The sequence below is a fragment of the Bos javanicus genome, chromosome X (assembly GCF_032452875.1).
Source record: "Bos javanicus breed banteng chromosome X, ARS-OSU_banteng_1.0, whole genome shotgun sequence".
Classification (NCBI taxonomy): domain Eukaryota; kingdom Metazoa; phylum Chordata; class Mammalia; order Artiodactyla; family Bovidae; genus Bos; species Bos javanicus.
Genome location: NC_083897.1, coordinates 96447256 through 96456149, shown reverse-complemented (window position 1 = coordinate 96456149; position 8894 = coordinate 96447256).

Here is an 8894-nt window from a genome sequence, read left to right as displayed (position 1 = left end):
AGTGTTAAGCAAGAGCCCAGTTTTGGGCCCTGGAAGGGGTCCCCCTTTCTGAAACAAAACTGTTCACAGGAATGAGGAAGTATATAGAAATTCTTTATATTGTACTCAGTTTTTCTATAAACTTAAAATTTCTCAATATTTTTCATTAATTTAAAAAATTGCAATTATTTAGAAACAAAGCAAAAATCTTCTAAATAACACATAGGTCAAAGAAGTCAGAAAGGAAATTAGAAAATTATCTTTAGTAGGCTTTATTCTAGCTATAGCCCCCAGGATTTCCTGCTTTACTGTAGGGACTGTGAATATTAAGGGCTATCACTTTCATGAATATACTCTTTGTTACATGGCGAAAGAAGTGTTCACATGTAACTAGGTCTACTAATCAGTTAACCTTAACAAACAGAGATTATACAAGTGAGTCAGAACCAATCAGATGAGCCCTTTTAAATCAAAGTTTTCTTTATCTGATAGCAGAAGGGGAACACAGCCTAACAGAGGCAGAAGACATTAAGAAGAAGTGGCAAGAATATACAGAAGAACTATACAAAAAAGATGTCCATGACCCAGATAACCAATATGGTTTGATCACTCACCTAGAGCCAGACATCCTGGAATGTGAAGTCAAGTGGGCCTTTTGTTCAGGATGGGAAGCAGGTTACACTGTGGTGATGGCTGAACAGGTTTTAGAAGAAAAATCTCTCCCACAGGGAGCTAATGCTCAGCTAACTGAGCTTATGGCTTTGACCCAAGCTCTAGAGTTAAGCAAAGGGCATTGAGTAAATATCTACACTGATTCTAAGTATATTTATTTGACTTTACATGCTCATGCTGCAATATTGAAAGGAAGATAATTTTAAAAGAGAACAGAAGAGCCTATTAAGCATTTCAGAGAGATTGAGAGACTTTTCACTGCTATATATTGTCCTAAAGAAGTAGCTGTTTTGCACTGCAAAGGGAACATTAGGGACAGGAGTAGATAACTGAGAGTAATCAGCTGGCTGACTGGCAAGCCAGAAAGGCCGCACTTTTCAAAACCCCTTCACTGCAATGCCTTTGATCTGGACAAGTCCTGTGAAACAGGAAAAACCACAATATACTGAGGAAGAATTAGAAAGATATGAGAAAAGAGGAGCAAAGATTACTGATAAAGGATGGGTGCAGTCCGAGGATGGATGATTAATAATTCCTGAAAATGCCCAGTGGAAAATTCTTAAAGGTTTACAGCAGCATTTTCATTTAGGGGTTGAGAGCAATTACCAGATGGATTCTCATTTGTTTGAAACAACAGACAATGCAGAAATAGAAAGGATTATAAGAGACTATTATGAGAACTTATATGGCAATAAAATGGATAACCTGGAAGAAATGGACAGATCCTTAGAAGAGTTCAATCTTCCAAGACTGAATCAGGAAGAAATAGAAATTATGAACAACCAAATTACAAACATTGAAATAAAAACTGTGATCAAAAATCTCTCCAAAAACAAAAGCCCAGTATCAGATGACTTCACTGTGAATTATATCAAACATTTAGAAAAGAGTTAATGCCTATCCTTCTAAAACTCTTTCAAAAACTTGAAGAGGAAAGAACACTTCCAAACTCTTTCTACAAGGTCACCATCACCCTGATACCAAAACCAGAAAAAGACAACACAGAAAACTAAACTTTAGACCAATATCACTGATGAACATAGATGCAAAAACCCTCTACAAAATTCTAGCAAATAGAATTCAACAGCACATCAAAAAGCTCATACCCCATGATCAAGTTGGGTTTATTCCAGGGATTCAAGGATTCTTCAATACACACAAATCAATCAATGTGATACACCACATTAACAAATTGAAAGATAAAAACCATATGATCATTTCAATAGATGCAGAAAAAGCCTTTAACAAAATTCAGAACCAATATATGATTAGAATTCTTCCAAAAATGAGCATAGAAGGAACCTATCTCAACATAGTTAATGTCATATATGATAAGACCACACAAACATTATTTTCAGTGGTGAAAAACTGAAAGCATAAAGACAAGGGTGTCCACTCTCACCACTATTATTCAACATAGTTCTGGAAGTTATAGCTAAAGAAATCAGAGAGGAAGAAGAAATAAAAGGAATCCAGACTGGAAAAGAAGTAAAGCTCTCACTGTTTGCAGATGACATGATACTAAATATAGAAAACCCTAAGGATACTATCAGAAAATTACTAGAGCTAATCAGTGAATTTAGCAAAATCACCAGATACAAAATCAATACACAGAAATCACTTGCATTTCTATTTGCTAACCATGAAAAATCAGAAAAATAAGAAATCAGTCACATTCGCCATTGCAACAAAATTAATAAAATATCTAGGAATGAACCTACCTAAGGAGACAAAAGAACTGTATACAGAAAATTATGAGAGACTGATGAAAAAATCAAAGGTGACATAAACAGATGGAGAGATATTCCATGTTTCTGGGTAGGAATAATCAATATTGTGAAAATGAATATAGTAACAAATGCAGTCTACAGATTCAATGTGATCCCTATCAAATTACCAATGTCATTTTTCACAGAACTAGAACAAAAAATTCATATGGAAACACAAAAGACCCCGAATAGCCAAAGCAGTCTTGAGAAAGAAGAATGGAGCTGGAGGATTCACCTTCCTGTCTTCAGGTTGTACTACAAAGTTATAGTCACCAAGACAGTATGGTGCTGGCACAAAAACAGAAGTACAGACCAGTGGAACAAGATAGGAAGCCAAGAAATAAGCCCACACTCTTATGGCCACCTTATTTTTGACAAAGTGGCAAGAATATACAATGGTCCAAAGAAAGCCTCTTCAATAAGTGGTGCTGGGAAAACTGGAGAGTTACATGTAAAAGAATGAAATTAGAACACTTCCTAACACCATACACAAAGATAAGCTCAAAATGCATTAAAGACCTAACTGTAAGACCAGAAACTATAAAACTCTTAGAGGAAAGCATAGGCAGAACTCTCGATGATATAAATCAAAGCAAGATCCTCTATGACCCACTTCCTAGAGTAACAGAAATAAAAAAAAATAAACAAGTTGTACCTTATTAAATTTACAAATTTTTGCACAGCAAAGGAAACCATAAACAAGGGGAAAAGACAACCCTCAGAATGGGAGAAAATAATTGCAAATGAAACAACTGACAAAAGATTAATTTCCAAAATGAACAAGCAGGTCATACAACTCAATACCAGAAAAACAAACAACCAAATCAAAAAGTGGGAAAAAGACCTAAAAAGACATTTTTTTCCCCAAAGAAGACATACAGATGGCTAAGAAACACATTAAAAGGTGCTCAACATCACTCATTATTAGAGAAATGCAAATCAAAACTACAATGAGATATCACCTCACACTGGTCAGAATGGCCATTATCAAAAAGTTTATAAGCAATAAATACTAGAGATCATGTGGAGAAAAGGGCACCCTCTTGCATTGTTGGTGGGAACGTACATTGATACAGCCACTGTGGAAGTCAGTATGGAGATCCCTTTTAGAAAACTAGGAATAAAACCAACATGTGACCCAGCAATCCCATTCCTAGGCATATACCCTGAGGAAATCAAAATTGAAAAAGACACATATACCCCAATGTTCGCTGAAGCACTATTTACAATAGCTAGAACATGGAAGCAACCTAGATGTCCATCAACAGATTAATGGATAAAGAACTAGTGGTACATATACACAATGGAATATCACTCAGTCATGAAAAGGGACACATTTGAGTCAGTTCTAATGAGGTGGACGAACCTAGAGCCTATTATACAGAGTGAAGTAATGCCCAAAGAGATAGATAAATATATTACTAACTCATCTACATGGAACCTAGAAAGATGGTACTAGAGAATTTATTTGCAGGGCAACAATGCAGAAACAGACAAAGAGAACAGACTTATGGACACGGAGGGAGGGAAAGAGAGGTTGATTTGTATGGAGAGAGTAACATGGAAACTTACATTACCGTATGTAAAATAGACATCCAATGGGAATTTGCTGTATGCCTCAGGGAACTCAAACAGAGGCTCTGTATCCACCTAGAGGGGTGGGATGGGGAGGGAGATAGGAAAGAGTTTCAAGAGGAAGGGGATATATGTATACCTATGGCTGATTCATGCTGAAGCTTGACAGCAATAAAATTCTGTAAAGCAATTATCCTTCAATTAAATGATCCAGCAATCCCACTGCTGGGCATACACACTGAGGAAACCAGAAGGGAAAGAGACACGTGTACCCCAATGTTCATCACAGCACTGTTTATAATAGCCAGGACATGGAAGCAACCTAGATGTCCATCAGCAGATGAATGGATAAGAAAGCTGTGATACATATACACAATGGAGTATTACTCAGCCATTAAAAAGAATACATTTGAATTAATTCTAATGAGGTGGATGAAACTGGAGCCTACTATACAGAGTGAAGTAAGTCAGAAGGAAAAACACCAATACAGTATACTAACGCATATATATGGAATTTAGAAAGAGGGTAACAATAACCCTGTGTACGAGACAGCAAAAGAGACACTGATGTATAGAACAGTCTTATGGACTCTGTGGGAGAGGGAGAGGGTGGGAAGATTTGGGAGAATGGCATTGAAACATGTAAAATATTATATATGAAACGAGATGCCAGTCCAGGTTCGATGCACGATACTGGATGCTTGGGGCTAGGGCACTGGGATGACCCAGAGGGATGGTATGGGGAGGGAGGAGGGAGGAGGGTTCAGGATGGGGAACACATGTATACCTGTGGTGGATTCATTTTGATATTTGGCAAAACTAATACAATTATGTAAAGTTTAAAAATAAAATAAAATTTTAAAAAAAATCAAAAGAAAAAGGCCTACATACTTGTACATAAGAACCAACACTCTCTCTTCAGACAGGAATTATCTATGTATAAAATCCAAAAATGTCTGCAAAAGAGCTCCTGGAACCAGTAAGTGAGTTTTGCAAATTTGCAGGATATAGAGTCAATATAAGAGTGAAAAGGGAGGCGGTCCTAAGATGGCAGAGGAATAGGACTGGAAGACCACTTTCTCCCCAAAAATTCAACAAAAGAACATTTAAACCATAAGTAAATTCCACAAAACAACTTCTGAATGTCGGCAGAGGACATCAGGCACCCAGAAAAGCAGCCCATTGTCTTCGAAAGGAGGTAGGAAAAAATATAAAAGACATAAAGAGAGACAAAAGAGGTCAAGATGAGCTCCGTCCCGGGAAGGGAGTCTTAAAAAGAGAGAAGTTTCCACACACCAGGAAACATTCTCACTGCTGAGTCTGTGGTGAGCCTTAGAACCTCAGAGGGCAACATAACTGGGAGGACAAATAAATAAGTAAATAAAACCCACAGATTACGAGCCCAACAGTAACTCCCCCAGCAGAGAAGCAGCACAGACGCCTGCACCCACCACTAGCAAAAAGGGGCTGGGCACGGAGGCACGGGCTGTATTGCTTAGAGTAAGGACCGGGCCTGAATGAGGGCAATCTGAGGGAACTAACTTGGGCTAGCAAGCCAGACTGTAGGATAGATACCACACAAAAAGCCCTAACCTAAGACACCATCAGGTCCACTCACAGAACAGAAGACTGAACAGAGATAGCCAGCTGCAGACCATCCCCCTCCAGTGACAGGCAGCCAGAGCCAGAAGGGGGCAGTCGCAGCCCCAGAGAGGCATTATCTACCAAACTGCAAGCAGGCTTCTTTGCTAACCAAGACTTCTTGGTGTTCTGGATGGTCAACATCCTCCTGAGAAGTGCACCAGTTGTACACCCAGAAAACCAAGTGGCAGTGATGGGGGAGGCGATAAGTCGCAGCAACCGCACTCGCCAAACACCTGGTCACCTGAGCTGCTTGGACCTGGGAAGGGCACAAAATGCAGGCCCAACCGATTCTGCGCCTCTGAGGACTACGCGAGTACCTGAACCTGAGCATCTTAGACGTGGGAGGTGCATGCAGCCCAGGGCCTGTCTTGGACGGTTCCTGGTGGAGCAACCTACAACCTGAGCAGTATGGGCAGGGAGGGCTCCCGGGCCATGAGTAGGGGCAGGCCCAGTGTGGCTGAGACACTGCAAGCACATGCCAGTGTTATTTGCAGTGTCCCTCCCTCCCCACAGCGCGACTGAACAAGTGAGCCTAAAAAAGTGTCCACCACTGCCCCCTTGTGTCAGGGAGGAAATCAGACACTGAGGAGACCAGCAAACAGAAGAACCTAAAACAGAGGGAACCGTCTTGGAAGTGACAAGTGCAATAGATTAAAACCCTGTAGTTAGTATTGAATACATAGGAAGGGGACTATAGCTCTTGAGAAATATAAGCCAGACCAAGGAACTAGCCGAAAATGAACTGACCCGGCACTGCCCACAACAAAACCAGAGAAAGTCTTAGATATATTTTTACTATTATTTTTAATTAAAAAAAAATTAAGTCCTCTATTACTCCTTTAATTTTAATTTTTATGACCTACTATTACTTTGCAAAAAAAAGAGAGACCCTGTTTTTTAAAGCAAATTTCATATATATATATATATATATATATATATATATATATATATACATGTTTTATAATTTTTGTGACTTTTTTTCTGTTCTTTAACATTGTATTTTTGAAAATCCAACCTCTTCTCTCGATTTTTAATCTTTGCTTTTTGATATTTGTTATCAATTTTGTACCTTTAAGAACCCAATCTTCAGTACCCATTTTTACTTGGAAGCGAGATTACTGGCTTGACTGCTCTCTCTCACTTTGGACTCTCCTTTTTCTCCACCAGGTCGCCTCTATCTCCTTCCTCATCCTTCTCTTCTCTACCCAACTCTGTGAATCTCTGTGTGTTCCAGATGGTGGAGAACACTTAGGGAACTGATTACCGGCTGGATCTGTCTCTCTCCTTTTGATTCCCCTCTTTTTATCCTCCTGGCCACCTCTGTCTCCTTCCTCACTCTTGTCTTCTCTGTATAAATCCGTGAACATCTCTGAGCAGTCCAGACTGTGGAGTGCATATAAGGAAGTGATTACTGGCTAGCTTGCTCTCTCCTCTTTTGGTTCCACCTCATCTCATTTGGGTCACCTCTAACTACCTCCTCCCTCTTCTCTTCTCCATGTAACTCTGTGAACCTCTCTGGATGTCCCTCACTGTGGAGAAACTTTTCATCTTTAACCCAGATGTTTTATCAACGGTGCTGTATAGATGGAGAAGTCTTGAGGCTACTCTAAAAATAAGACTGAAAACCAAAAGCAGGAGGCTTAAGTCCAAATCCTGAGAACACCAGAGAATTCCTTACTCCAGGGAACATTAATTGATAGGAGCTCATCAAATGCCTCCATACCTACATTGAAACCAAGCACCACTCAAGGGCCAACAAGTTCCAGAGCAAGACATACCATGCAAATTCTCCAGCAACACAGGAACACAGCCCTGAGCTTTAATATACAGGCTGGCCAGAGTCACACCAAACACACTGACATCTGATAACTCATTACTGGACACTTCATTGCACTCCAGAGAGAAGAAATCCAGCTCCACCCACCAGAACACGGACACAAGCTTCCCTAACCAGGAAACATTGACAACCCACCCATTCAACCCCACCCACAGTGAGGAAACTCCACAATAAAGAGAACTCTGCAAACTGCCAGAATACAGAAAGGCCACCCCAAACACAGCAATATAAACAAGATGAAGAGACAGAGGAATACCCAGCAAGTAAAGGAACAGGATAAATGCCCACCAAGTCAAAAAAAAAGAGGAAGATAGGGAATCTACCTGATAAAGAATTCCGAATAATGATAGTGAAAATGATCCAAAATCTTGAAAACAAATGGCAATCACAGATGAATAGCCTGGAGACAAGTATTGAGAAGATCCAAGAAAGGTTTAACAAGGAACTAGAAGAAACAGGACTTCGCTGGTGGCTCAGATGGTAAAAGTATCTGCCTACAATGCGGGAGACCTGGGCTTGATCCCTGGGTTGGGAAGATCCCCTGGAGAAGGAAATGGCAGCCCACTCCAGTATTGTTGCCTGGAAAATCCCATGGACAGAGGAGCCTGGCAGGCTGAAGTCCATGGGGTCGCAAAGAGTCAGATATGACTGAGCGACTTCACTTTATTTAGAAGAAATAAAAAAGAGTCAGTATGTAATGAATAATGCAATAAATGAGATCAAAACACTCTGCAGGGAACAAATAGTAGAATAACAGAGGCAGAAGATAGGATTAGTGAAGTACCTCATAGTGGTTTTGATTTGCATTTCTCTGATAATGAGTGATGTTGAGCATCTTTTCATGTGTTTGTTAGCCATCTGTATGTCTTCTTGGGAGAAATGTCTATTTAGTTCTTTGGCCCATTTTTTGGTTGGCTCATTTATTTTTCTGGAGTTGAGCTGTAGGAGTTGCTTGTATATTTTTGAGATTAGTTGTTTGTCAGTTGCTTCATTTGCTATTATTTTCTCCCATTCTGAAGCCTGTCTTTTCACCCTGCTAATAGTTTCCTTTGATGTGCAGAAGCTTTTAAGGTTAATTAGGTCCCAGTCAGAATGGCTGCGATCCAAAAGTCTACAAATAATAAATGCTGGAGAGGGTGTGGAGAAAAGGGAACTCTCTTACACTGTTGGTGGGAATGCAAACTAGTACAGCCACTATGGAGAACAGTGTGAAGATTCCTTTAAAAAATGGAAATAGAACTGCCTTATGATCCAGCAATCCCACTGCTGGGCATACACACTGAGGAAACCAGAAGGGAAAGAGACACATGTAACCCCAATGTTCATCACAGCACTGTTTATAATAGCCAGGACATGGAAGCAACCTAGATGTCCATCAGCAGATGAATGGATAAGAAAGCTGTGGTACACATACACAA